We start from the raw sequence: 14024 nt of genomic DNA, 5'->3' as shown, positions 1-14024 counted from the left end.
ATTTAATAAATAAATATTCTCATTGAATAGTTAGCCTTTATAGAGGTGATAAGATAGAAATATGGCATGTGACCTCTTTATTTATTTATGAATAAAAGAAATTGTAGAGATGAACATGAAAAGAACTCTTTACTGAAAGTTTAGATTTGGGGTCTAATTCTCCTTAAAAGAACTAAATGACATTGAGCAAATCACTTAATCCCTCTGGACCTCAGGACTGCATAATTCCTAGTGCATTTTCTAGTTAGAATATTACATAAAACTGAGCCCAGAAATACTCAACTTAGAATGCTTTATGTATTGAATGTTTGAATCAAGGTGTTTAGCGTTAGCTTTGTTGCTTTGTCCCCAATGAACATAAATGTATTTTCAAAAGAATAAAAAGAGATTTAGGTTCAGAGTATTAAATATGTAGGCTTTTCTCAAGTTTTATCCAAAAATTTCTTATAAGTATTTTTGTAGAACAAAATATTCTGCATTTTAAGTCGAACAAACCATTATTGTTTGGATGATGGCAACTACACTATCGTAAAATATTTAAATATTTAAAATATATTTACATATAGCATATTAATTACTAATGAAAACATAAAGATCCTTTCATTTAAAGAAGGGGGCCTTTTGATGAGTGGCAAATGACTCAGGTCCCCTGATTTAGTAATGAGTCTAAATTTAGTAACTTAGTAAATGAGACCACTTACTCATTTAGAGAGGCCATTGCAATGAGTCGTGGACACCTGGATGAGATCTGTGGCCTGTGGGAAGGATCTCCACCCTCCAGAAAATCCAGGGCTGCAAGAGAACCACCAAGAGGAGGAATTAGTGGGCAGTTCACTGGGAGTTCAGTAGCAGTAGCAGTTTAGAGAGTCAACTCTCTAAAGACAACAAGCCAACAGCCATAAATGTTATAAAAATGTTCTGCACATGCACAAGCACACCTTGAGAATCCCTAGACATCACTAGGGAGCATTCTGAGGAAAGTCCTCCCTTACTAGGGTACTGTTCTCAGAAGGTCCACAAGAGGGTACTATTGTGATTCTTCCCTCACTGGGGTGCTGCTCTCAGGATGTCCACAAGTGGGTACTACTGCAACTAATCCCTCAATAGGGTGCTATTCCAAGAATGTCCACAAGAGAGCACTATTGGGACTAATCCCTTACTAGGGTGCTGTTCTCAGAATGTCCACAAGAGGGCGTTATTATATGAAGGCCGTCAAGCTGACATACATATGAACAAGACATCAGCACCAACATTATTAGATGGAGACTGTCAAGCTGGTATATACATCAACAAGAAAAGGAGGAAAATATGTTTGCTTCTAGCCTCTGACTGTTTGAGTGAGTTCTTTTTTAGTATTTAGAGACTCTGTAATTGTTGTGAATACCTTTAGGTTGATTATAAATGTATGGATACTTTAAATGGCATGATGGGATGCAATATCTTTGCTATTTAAAATATTTGCTCGTCTGCTTAGAGCCAAATCGATAGTCCAGTCTAGCAAGTGTGATATTACAGGACCACTTTCTGTACTAGCTTAATTCCTGGTTCTGTTTTATGCCTCAGCATTTAGAGCTCTTGTTTCTGATCTTCTTTCTTTACCTGTTTATAACATATGTTCTCTTTAAGCATTTATATACTGGAAGCCATCCTAAGGTCTTTCCAAACAAAGGAGATGTAAAATAATTCTCCCAATACCCACACTATTTGGGAGGTCTCCGCCCTAGGGAGTCATTGTAGTGCCTGCATATGGCCAGTCTACATTTACTATATAAAAGGATATCCCTCCCCTCCCCCAAAAAAAGCTGACTAGGGTAAAATTTGGTGATAATTTCAGCTAATTTGAATCTGGGCACTGCCATGATGGAGGCAGGTCAGAGAGTAACATGCTGCCTTTGTTCAAAGACAGACCCCTCAAAATGCCGGAATTATCTGTGGGTGCCCTTCCCAAAAATTATAATTCCACATATCAAGAAATCAAAAGATGAAACACAAAATCTCACGGGCTCTACCAAGTATGACCTCACATTATTATTAATAATGATTATTATTCTAATTATTAAAACATAACTAGGCAAAGATTTATGTTATGAATAGTGATAACATTTTGACTATTTACATTAATGCATTTATAGTATTATTAATGACAACAGCTAATATGTTGATTATTACTGTACTTGCTATATCCAGCCCAGGCATTATATTAGCACAAGGGACAGTCTTTACAGTAATAAACTAGATATATTTATTACCATGGAGCTTTAATTGTTTAGGAAGATAATGCACAGTAAGAGACAGGATCAAGAGAACAAATAAGGAGCATTTTTCCCTTTACCATGTGGTCCTTTTCATTGCACCACTAATTCATGAAATAACAAATAGATAACATTATGGAAGAACAGAAAAAGTGCCATCAGCAAACCAAAAAGTTTGAGGACTTCCTTAAAACTGAACCATATGAGGAAGAGTGACAGAATAAACAAATAAATAAAACAAAACAGAAACAGATTCATAATACAAAGAAAAACGAAGAGTTGCCAAGGGGAGGAGGGTGTGGGATGGGTAAAAAGGGTGAAGGAGAATAAGAGGTACAAATGTCCAGTTATAAAATAAGTAAGTCAAGGAGATGCAATGTACCTACTGAATAGGGAATATAGTCAATAGTATTGTGATCATTTTGTATGGTGGCAGATGGCTACTACTGATCTCTTTGTAAGGTCTGTAAGCGTTGAATAACCATGTTGTACATCTGAAACTCACATAATATTGTGTGTCAACTATAATTTAATTTAAAAAAAAAAAACACATGGAGAAAACAGCCATGGCCCTGTAACGTTTCCAAGCACAAGAATTAGTAGTTGTAAGGAACAGAAAAGATCTCTGGGCAACCTCTAGGAAATTAAGTAGAGAACAACAGCGGGATCAGTGGAGCTCTGAAGCCCTTTCTCCTGATTCTATTTGTGCTGAGAAACAGCAGATGTGGCATTGCCCACAGGTTAAAGCACTGAGGTGTTGCCATAAGGCGAAAGAAGACCCTGGTGTTCCTAGAGCTACTAGAGCAAATCTGCAAGGGAAGGTTGGCGCACAAGAGTTAACAAGGCTAAATGCACTAGCATACTAAAAGCATAAGCCCAGGAATGCTCCCCAAATACAGCGCAAAACAGAGAGAAACAGCAGATGTGGCATTGCCCACAGGTTAAAGCACTGAGGTGTTGCCATAAGGCGAAAGAAGACCCTGGTGTTCCTAGAGCTACTAGAGCAAATCTGCAAGGGAAGGTTGGCGCACAAGAGTTAACAAGGCTAAATGCACTAGCATACTAAAAGCATAAGCCCAGGAATGCTCCCCAAATACAGCGCAAAAGGGGGAAAGCCACAGAAAAGCATTAAGGCAACTAGGAAGACAGGTTCTTAATTTATAGTCTTCATCTAATGAAGGTCCAGAATGAACAAAGGAAGAAAACAAAATGTTAGAAATATTAAAAGAAAATACCCTTGAGCTGGGTACAGATATATGCCTTCAATCAAACTGAAATGCCTAACGAGATAAATTTTAGAACGAAATTCACAGATAGACATGTTGCTGTGAAAGCATCAAGAAAATGTTAAAGGCTGCAGAGCAATGAACTTAAGAAGTGAGAGGAAAAGTTACTTACAAAATAATGAAAATCTGATTTACACAAGATTTCTCACTAGAAATCTAGAAAATGGAGCAATTGCATTTAAGGAGGTATGTGAAAATGGTTTTAAAATGGTGACATTCGAAACCAGACAAGAGGTGCATTAACCTGGTGTTTAAATGCAGGGAAATGATATCTATAAAACATGTGACATTGTCATTGAATAACGGAATTAATAAAAGAGTGGTTCTCAGGGTATAAAATAGAAATCTAGATAAGATGGCCATTTGAGACCATGAGCATGCATTGACACTAATTGGAGTCATCGGGTGTGATGAGCTCAGCAGGGGGAAATAGATAGAAGGAGAATACTGACCTTTTAAGGGTTGGGCAGAGGAATACAATGAGAGGAAGACTGAGAATGGGTATCAAGGTAAGGAGGGGTAAAATCAGGAAAGTGTGGCTTTAGGCATCTTAAGAGAGTATCTGTGTCTGGGAAATTAGAGAATGACTAAGAATTTCAACTATCACCCGATGATTAAGGAAGATCAGCTTTAAAACACATTCATCGATCATCTAAGGAGGAAGCCGATGGCGCCCTGGCAGGAAAAAGCAGTTTCTGTGGAGTCTGTGGTCAAAATCTAGACAAAAGTGGGTCACTAAGAATATATAAATAGAGAAAATATGAGTGGGTCTTGCTTCTAAGAGGCTTAGTGATAAAACAGAAAGTGCGGGGAAGGGAGAAGAGAGATGGTTGGAGCCGGCAGCTAAAGATGGTGGTTCACTGGTTGTTCCTTTGCTGCTTTGGTTGTTTGCATAGTAGTTATTTGTTTTTACTTTTAAATGTTTTAAGATGGGGGAGTGTTGGGCAGGTTTGAATTCTGATAAGAAGAAGCCAGGAAGTAGAAGAGGTGGGTGATTCAAGAGAGAGCGAATTGGATCAAGGACTAAGCAAAGAGTGGGGATCGTCCTCTGAGAGGCCTCCATGGAGACTGACAGGAGGGGAGAAAGCATTAGATACAGTCTCGCCCTGCTAGCGATGGAATGCAGACACAGTCTGAGGGATGTGGCATGAGGTGACTTTTGTTGTTGTGGGAACATCGTAGAGCGCATTTACACAAACCCAGAGGGTAGAGCCTATTGTTCTGTGGGGGAGAAAAATGATTTTCCCTTTCCCCTAGGTTTTTGGCTGAGACATCCCTGTAATGAGTTAAGTTAGGGTTTTTCAAAATGCTGACACGCGGATCTCAAAAGGTTCACCCTCACTGCCCTAGGCTCTTGGCTGAGACATCCCTGTAAGAAAAGACAGATTAACAAAGAAAAGTTTAATGACTTGTATACCTCCTGTCTATATGGGAGACCCAGGCGAACTGAGGACTTCCCCACAGTGTCTGAAGCCACCACTTAAATACCATCTAAAGACAAAAGAAGATGCCAGGGTGGGTGGGGGGTCAGTTAGAGAAGGCTATCGGGGAAGGTGCAGTAAACAGCAGTAAGGTGGTTATGCGCATTGAAGTCCACTCCCTTTTCATGGATAAGGGTTTCTAGAGATAAGGTCAACCCCTCTTCCTGGTATAGTGAGTGAGGCACACAAGAAGAGATTTCCCTTATAAATGTAAACGTTTTACAAAGGATAACTTCTACCTGGTTTTCAGAGCTTCTCCCATGCCTGCTGTTTCTCAAAATTAACCAGCCTAAAATAATCATTATGCCAAATAGACACAGTTTGGGGTGGCAAATTCTGTTCCCCTATAGCTCCAAAGCTTAAAATCTGTACAGCATATTACTGTATAGATACTATAGACAACTATAACACACTGGTGCTGGGGCTCCTCACACGGGGAACCACCTTGCCGGGGCTGACCAGCAGCCCCTGAATGGTGGATGAACAGATTACTCCGACACAGTTTCACTGTGAAAGAGAGAGCTAAGGGATGGCCTGGCTGATAGCAACCAGGCAGCCTCCATCACCTGCCTCGTTAAGCTTTTATTGGAATTTTTATCTTTAGATACAATCAGTAGGTGAGTAATCTTGGGAGGACACATGTGTTTACATTGTCCTCTAGGCAAGGGCATCCAGGGATTAGCTGATAGCAACCAGGCAGCCTCCATCACCTGCCTCGTTAAGCTTTTATTGGAATTTTTATCTTTAGATACAATCAGTAGGGTGAGTAATCTTGGGAGGACACATGTGTTTACATTGTCCTCTAGGCAAGGGTGTCCAGGGATTAGGCATAAGGATTCCAGTAAACACCCAGGGGTCTGCACGTACACAGACTTGTTTGGAAAGGTCAAGGAATAATTAGGGGCGCCGCCTTCAACACTCCCCTAAGTCTCCCCTAAGTTGAATTCCAATAACCAGGGCAGGCGGCCTTCCACACACTTCCCTTTTCTCAGAATGTCCTCCTTACAACTTTCCAACCAAGTCTCTTGTGCTCCCCAACACACTGGTAAGTATATAGGTCATGCTGTACTAGGAGGCTAGGAAGGCTACCATGTCATGAGGTGACAGGACTTTTTGAGCTCTGTTATAATCTTATGGGACCATAGTAGTAAATATAATCTGCCCTTGCCGGGGATATCGTTATCTGGCTATGACTGTTCTCTTTAAGTCGGTAGGCAGAACGTGGAGGTAGTTGTTGGCTGAAACCTGGTATTTTACATATGCCCTCACTATATCACACCACCATACCTAGTTTAAGGCATTTATTTTATAGATCAGAAGACAAAGATTTAGACTGTAATTAAAAATGGTCATGTACATAGACAAAAAATATTTGAAAAAAAGTGAGTATATTGTATTTGTACAGTTTTGTGTTTACCTGTTACTTTATATTTAGGACAAACCTTTGCTTTGTTTCAAAGCATAAAGGACACTAAGTAAAACACCTTTTTACCAGACATGCTTCCTTAAAAACAACCCTTAAGGGTATGTTTTCATTTCCCCACGAGGTGGCGGTATAACCCTACAGGACTTGTGCCTCCTGATTCTAACTGCCCACAATCTGTTGTAGCACCTGCGATTAGAAACCAGAAATAACTGAGTGAGTGAATGAATAAATGAAACAGAACTCTTGTATTTCCCCTACAGCACCTTACTCCTTCAGCTACCCACAGATGTCTAGGAATCATCATTAATAGAGGTGTAAAAGGGTCAAGGAATCTATTGTCTTTTAAAAAACTGGGGGAGCGCCTCTCCCAGGCCTATCCCAGGGGAACTCATCTGGTGCGAGAAGTGAGTGTTACTGAGAAAGAACCAGTAGCAGCTCAGTGCTGGGCATTCTGTGAAGCTAAAGGTAGTGGCGTAGAGGATGGTAATTCAGTTATGGGCTAGTGCTAAGCATCTCAGAATCCTGACTTGTAAAGGCCATAGAATCTATAACTCCTTCTCCCCCAAGGAAGCATTTTACAATGAAACGACTGCTGCAAAGCAGACGAGATTAGGATTCTGAAGAGAAGGACCCAGTTGCCATTCCCTGGCTCCAAGATCCAGAGTAACCATTTGATATCTCTAACCCTCATCTCTAAGAGAACATGTCCTGTTCTCTCTCTCTCTCTCTCTCTCTCTCTCTCAGCTATTTTTGGTGGCCTTACAATGAAGGGAGCTAACTCAGGAATGTCATTTCTCAGCCCTTTCCGAGGCTGCAGGAACCAGAATATCTCCACCATCATTAACTATGAACCAGGACTCTCACGCGAAGAAGCTTCCCTTCGGTGACTGAGGTTGTAAGACGAATCCTGCCCGAGGGAAGGTGCGGGCAGGCATTCTGAGGGGAGCACAAGGACACGAACACTCCTGACCGAGGTGAAGACGTTTTTTAGCTCCATGACAGTGATTTTCAGCCGCTATGCGACAAGAATTTTTAAAACATGCAATAACTGACTATTCAGTCAGGGCACTGACCTCTTTTCTGTTAGATTGCCAAATTAAAAAATGACAATAGCCATCCATTATGCATGTCCTGTCTTCAAGTATAAATGTATAGGTCATATAGTAAAGTTGCATCTTATTGATCACGTTGAATAATAAGGTTGCATCTGATTGGTTACTACGTGGTACCAGAAGTCCTTATATACAACTAGAGGCCTGGTACACGAATTTGTGCACCAGTGGGGTCCCTTGGCCTGGCCTGTGGGATCAGGCCGAAACCACCATATATCATTAGCATATTATGCTTTGATTGGTTGAATGGCCGATGGGTCGACCGGACACTTAGCATATTAGGCTTTTATTATATAGGACTAGAGGCCTGATATACAAGATTCATGCAAGAATAGGCCTTCCTTCCCCCTGGCTGCCAGCACCAGCTTCCCTCTGGCACCCAGGACCCGGGCTTCCCTCATAGCCCCAGCTTCGTCCAGAAGGTCGTCCGGAAGGACGTCTGGAAGGACATCCAGTCTCATTAGCATATTATGCTTTTATTATTATAGATTATAGGCTCATGATTTTTTTAAGTCACTTTGGATCAAAAAGGGTAGGTAATTACTATTATTATTTTTATATCAATCAAAATTATACCTATTTTTGTCAGATTGGCAAAAAAATGTATTTTTTAGTGTGCTGCAGAATTTTAGTAATTAGTTTATGTGTGCCATAAGATGAACAGGGATGAAAACCACTGCTCTATGAGGTTCAATTCCTTGCAAAGAAACCACTCACACACCAGCCGGCTATATTTTGCCCCAGTTCTAAGGAAAAGGTAGAGTTTCTTCTCCCAAAGATTAGGGAAAGGGGAGAAACTCAGCCTTAAAAACCTGCCAAACAATAGCCTGTCAGTCTAACTCCCATGATTCTTTTTTGTTTCAACTGTTGAATTCCTCCAGAGAACTTTGATTTTAAAAGTGATATCTATTTATCAGAACATGTACCTTAAATTACATGTTTGGTAAATGCCACTAACTTTGGTTTTCACAAAGGCAGACACAGAAGAGTTTTCCCACATGTCCCCCGGCCTGAACTCCAAGTCCTGGCCGCCCTCATGTCCCATGGCTGTCACGTTCCTGGGACACGGGCCTGCCTCTTACCCAGCTTCCGTCACCAGCATGTGTGGGTGCTGCTATTTAATATCCAGTGGCAATTTAATGTAGAAAAAATAATCTCATTATTAATACTATTAACACACTACTCTCTTCACAGTGGAGATAAAGATTTGACCTGCTGAGTCACTCATCCGTTCCCAATCCAGGCTAAATAATTGATTTTTCTGGGACAACATAAGTGAAAACTTAAGGGGGGGGGGATATCTCAGGCTTACAGCAAGAGCATAATGCACATCCCCAAATTCTGTAGATCGCTGTTCTCAAACCTTTCTTTATAGTTTTATATAAAAAGAGGGGATTTATTTGTACTTGACACACACACTGACACAGACATCCTTCATCGGTTAGCAAGGTTCCCCAGGGGAAGTACAGAAGACTGTAAATGGAGTGCTTAGAACTGTCACCCTGGTTCCATTGTTCATTTCCAACATGTTATGAGATACAGGCATTTCCTGGGGCTTGTTAAAATGAGTTACAGGTTATCCCATCTGGTTTGATCTAAACTCAGCCTCGTAAAATGGAATAACACGGATCTTCTTGTTCCTAGTCAAACTCTAACTCAAGCCCTGCCGTGATCTAAACAGGTTTTCATTGAGCGTCAGTTTTGGGGTGTATGATGGGGGCTGTGATCAAAATCTTTGAATGAAATAGAGAACATTTTTCTTGGAGGGCTAAGGCCTTTGTAAAAATCCTCTCAGACTATAATATGGTCCCACAAAGCATGACTAATATGCAGCTCCTCATACATGTGATACAACATATGTGTTCTGAGAGCATGTGGACTAATCTACGCCCAGTTCAGTGAGATGTGCTCACTGAATGCCATGGCAACGTCAGGTTGCTACTGAGGTTTCTCACTTGAAATCCTGATATTTCTTTACTTGAAATTGCTGTACTTCTGTGTGCTATTGACTGAATAATTTTGTTCCCTTGACATTCATATGTTGAAACCTAATCCACAGTGTGATGGTATTTAGAGGTGGGGCCTTTGTGACGACTAGGCCATGAGGGTGGAGTCTTCATCAATGGAAATTGTACCCCTTATAACAGAGACCCAGAGAGCCCCTCCCCCAGGGGACTCAGGGTAACAGAGACCCAGAGAGCCCCTCCCCCAGGGGAGGACTCAGGGAAAAGATGGCTGACCACATACTGAGTAGCGGGCGCCAGGAAAGTGCATACCCTGCATTGTTAGACCAAGTCCCAGCTAAGAATCATGAAAGGTAATATAACATCTGAGTCACAACTACCTTCTCTGGAATCAATCTGGTATTGGATTCTAGCTAAACCACTTATAAGCTTTGTGACTTTAAAAAAGTTGCCTCATTTTTTAAAATAATATTTTTATTGATTTCAGAGAGGAAGGGAGAGGGAGAGAGAGAGATAGAAACATCAATGATGAGAGAGAATCATTGATTGGTTGCCTCCTGCACACCCCATACTGGGGATCAAGCCCGCAACCCAGGCATGCACCCTGACCGGGAATCAAACCCTGTCCTCCTGATTCATAGGTCGACACTCAACCACTGAGCCATGGTGGCCGGGCAGCCTCATTTTTTTATACTTCAAATTTCACTTGTATTATTACTCCAATCTCTGCATCTTATGCTACATACCCATTGCAATGCCAGACTTCTGCCAAGTACACCCATGACTTTCCCCAAAACCTTCTAAAATACTCAGGTTTATTTTACTGACTACTTTGAAGAAAACAATAAAACATAATGTTAAGGCACAATTTTAAACCTTGGTCGATTTCTTTAATTTCAACTCTATTATCTCTAAATGTCCATAATATTGTATATCACATATATTTTTTAAGAACTAAATAACATATGTGTGGAATAGTACAGTGGCTGATAGAAAATGAGCAAGTAAAAAATTTTAACTATCATAAATATGAACCCAAAACACTACTTTAGTGGGACATAATCTGGCATAAAATTTTTATTTCAAAAATAATAAACCAAACACAGGATAAATATAGTTTGTAATAGAGATCATATGGTTGGTTCTAATGAGAACTTAGTGTCTATCAGTAAGAACTGTTTTTCCAACAGTGGCGAATGAGTGCTTTGACAAATTGAAAGTGTTATCTGTCCAAAATAATCAAAGGAATTTTCCTTCTTATCTTTTAAAGGGTGGCTATAAATCAAACCTCTCTGGGAAGGCAGGTTTCCCCAGAGAATGCAGACAAATCTCCAGGAAAATCGTACCCTTTGTACAGCTCTGTCTCTGAGCCTGACATAGACATCTATATGGTTAAGTCGTGCTAATCTATCCACTAAAGGGAAGTATTTGGAGATCAGTGTCATCGTGTCAAAACAGATGATAAGGAGAAAAATACTTTTTTGAATCAGGGGGGATATTTGGATTTTAAAACTGCAGTGAAGTAAACCTATATGAACACGGGCAAAAATGACTAAATTTTGTATTTCAGAGAAAATAAGAAATATTGAACACTCTAGAGATTTTTTTCAAATATACCATATAGAAATGTATTATCAGTATAAGAGGTTCTGTTGTATTATGCATTGTATCGTGTTGCTAGAAGAGATCTGACTCTGCTAATATAGCAGTAAACTCAGGGAAACAGAAAAATGAAAGCATGTTTTGCACAAATAAGATGATGTGATAACTCTCATCCAGCCTCCCACACATACGCACATCAATGTGAGTGGAATGCCTGTCAAGGCTTCCAAAGGACTGATACTGTTATTCAAACTACTCATCCTTAGTCATGTTAGCGATGACCTCCAACTATCATTTTAATTATTCTTTTTAGTCTGATACTCGATTTTCGCTACCATACTTCTCAGAGTTCTCTTTAGACAATTAACCTGGCGTTGATGAAAGTGCTCATCAGAGACACACACCTCAATCATCTGTTCTATTTGCTGTGATATTTTAATTTTAGGTTAAACACTCTGTTTTCAGTCAAGGTTATTAGCAGCTGCAACAGAATCTAATTTAGGCTAATTAAAGTGGAAAAAATACTGGGAGACTATGAAGTAGCTTCTGGAGTGGTCTGGGAACATCTGGGACAAATAGGCTTGGGTTTTGGCCTGTGTCCTGAAGAGCTAGGCAGTCAGAACTGAGCTATAATTACATCTCAGAAAAGGTATGGTAGGTCATTACCACCTCACCATTGAGAATGAGATATCCTTTATAAAAATATTTTTATTGATTTCAGAGAGGAAGGGAGAGGGAGAAAGAGATAGAAACATCAATGATGAGAGAGAATCATTGATTGGCTGTCTCCTGCACGCTCCCTCTTGGGGATTGAGCCTGCAACCCGGGCATGTTTCCTTGACTGGAATCAAACCTGGGACCCTAGAGTCTTCAGGCCAACGCTCTATCCATTGAGCCAAACTGGCTAGCATGAGAATGAGATACACTTGATGACACCATCACTGCAGCCAGGAGGAATCCCTTGCTGTCACATCACCCTCCTTAGGATCAGTCCTCCATAGAAGGTGTGATAGACTTAGCTGTGCCAGCCCCACTCCAAATTTACAACTGAAGCCCTAACACTCAGTGTAATGATCTATACACACAGGGGTTTTAGGAAATCAATTAAGGTTAAATGAAATCATAAGCATGGGGACTTAATCTGATAGGCCTGATGCCCTTTTAAGAAGAGGAAAAGACACCAGATCCTCTCTCCCTGTGCATGAGAGAGGAAGCCGTGCACGTGTGAGAACACAGTGGGAGGGTCACTGTGATAACCTGCACTGAAAGGAGCCTGTGCCCAAACCAGGAGGAAGGTCTCACCAGAGACCACTCCTGACGTCATCTTGATCTTGGACTTCTAGCCTCCGGAACTGTGTGACAATAAGTGTCTGTTATTTCAGTCACCTGGTCCATGGTATTCTGTTATGGAAGACCAAACAGACTATGACAAAGGTCAAGATTGGATTTCTACCACATGTCTACCCGTCGAAGTGGGTGGGAAAAGTGAGCATCTTGCCTTCTGGACTTCTGTAATGGAAGCTGAAACTTGTCTCTTCCAAAACTCAGAGAGAGGGGATTTACTCCAACAGGGGGAATGGACATCCATAAAGGAAGCAAATGTGTGAGGAAAGGCCATTAACCAAAGTGTATGGCTTACAAAAGTACAACTTATAGTATTATCATGTTTACATGCTTTAAAACATGGGAATCTTACTAAATGAATCTTTCCAAAATATGTAGTTATAAAACAATACTTGTGGACCAAAAAATTTCTGGGCATATACAGTATTTAGTGAATCTCCATCATCTAAAGTAGAATATACAATCATCTTCCTTTTGGAAAGAGAAAAATAGCCATAATAAGGGAAATGATAATAATTAGTTTTATCTTTAGATGCTTACTCCTCAACTGACAAGACATTCTTTAAAGCTATAGTTATTTTTTTTTTACATTGATGGCCAGTTCTATATAATATAGGACTTAGGTATAGTATAGTCAGGTCTGTTAGAAGCACCATAAATAGAAGTTCAGAATCTCTATGTGAGGTATGAAGGTGAGCTCCTGGATCTACTCTGCTCCAGCAGCCCCCACTGGCATTCAACATTAATGTTGAGGTACATGCTCAAACATCGGGAAAATGTATTTTTATTTATCAAATTATAAAACTTTTTAAACACTTAATAAAAAGTGTTAATGAGCATGTGTAAAAATAAAAACAGTCATATGTCCTGAGGGCTGTTAAATTAGTAAAATGTTTCTGGATGCAATCAGCAATATATTAAAAGTGTCCATATACTTTGAACCAGCAATGTCACTTCTGCAAATTTGTTTTAAGGAAATCATAAGAGAGAAACATGCACTTGAACAATTTCTTAGTCCATTTGGACTGCTACCACATCACAGCGTGGGAAGTTTGTAAACAACAAATTGAAAGTGTTATCTGTCCGGAGCGAGGGCTGTTAAATTAGTAAAATGTTTCTGGATGCAATCGGCAATATATTAAAAGTGTCCATACACTTTGAACCAGCAATGTCACATCTGCAAATTTGTTTTAAGTAAATCATAAGAGAGAAACATGCACTTGAACAATTTCTGAGTCCATTTGGGCTGCTACCACATCACAGCTTGGGAAGTTTGTAAACAGCAAATGTATATCCCACAGTCCGGAGCTGAAAGTCTAAGTCAGTCATGGTGAACCTTTTGAGCTCGGCGTGTCAGCATTTTGAAAAACCCCAACTTAACTCTGGTGCCTTGTCACATATAGAAATTTTTTGATATTTGCAACCATAGTAAAACAAAGACTTATATTTTTGATATTTATTTTATATATTTAAATGCCATTTAACAAAGAAAAATCAACCAAAAAAATGAGTTCACGTGTCACCTCTGACACGCGTGTCATAGGTTCACCATCACTG

This window comes from Myotis brandtii, unplaced genomic scaffold, assembly GCF_000412655.1.
Source record: "Myotis brandtii unplaced genomic scaffold, ASM41265v1 scaffold863, whole genome shotgun sequence".
Taxonomy (NCBI): Eukaryota; Metazoa; Chordata; class Mammalia; order Chiroptera; family Vespertilionidae; genus Myotis; species Myotis brandtii.
This window is presented reverse-complemented; position numbering follows the sequence as displayed.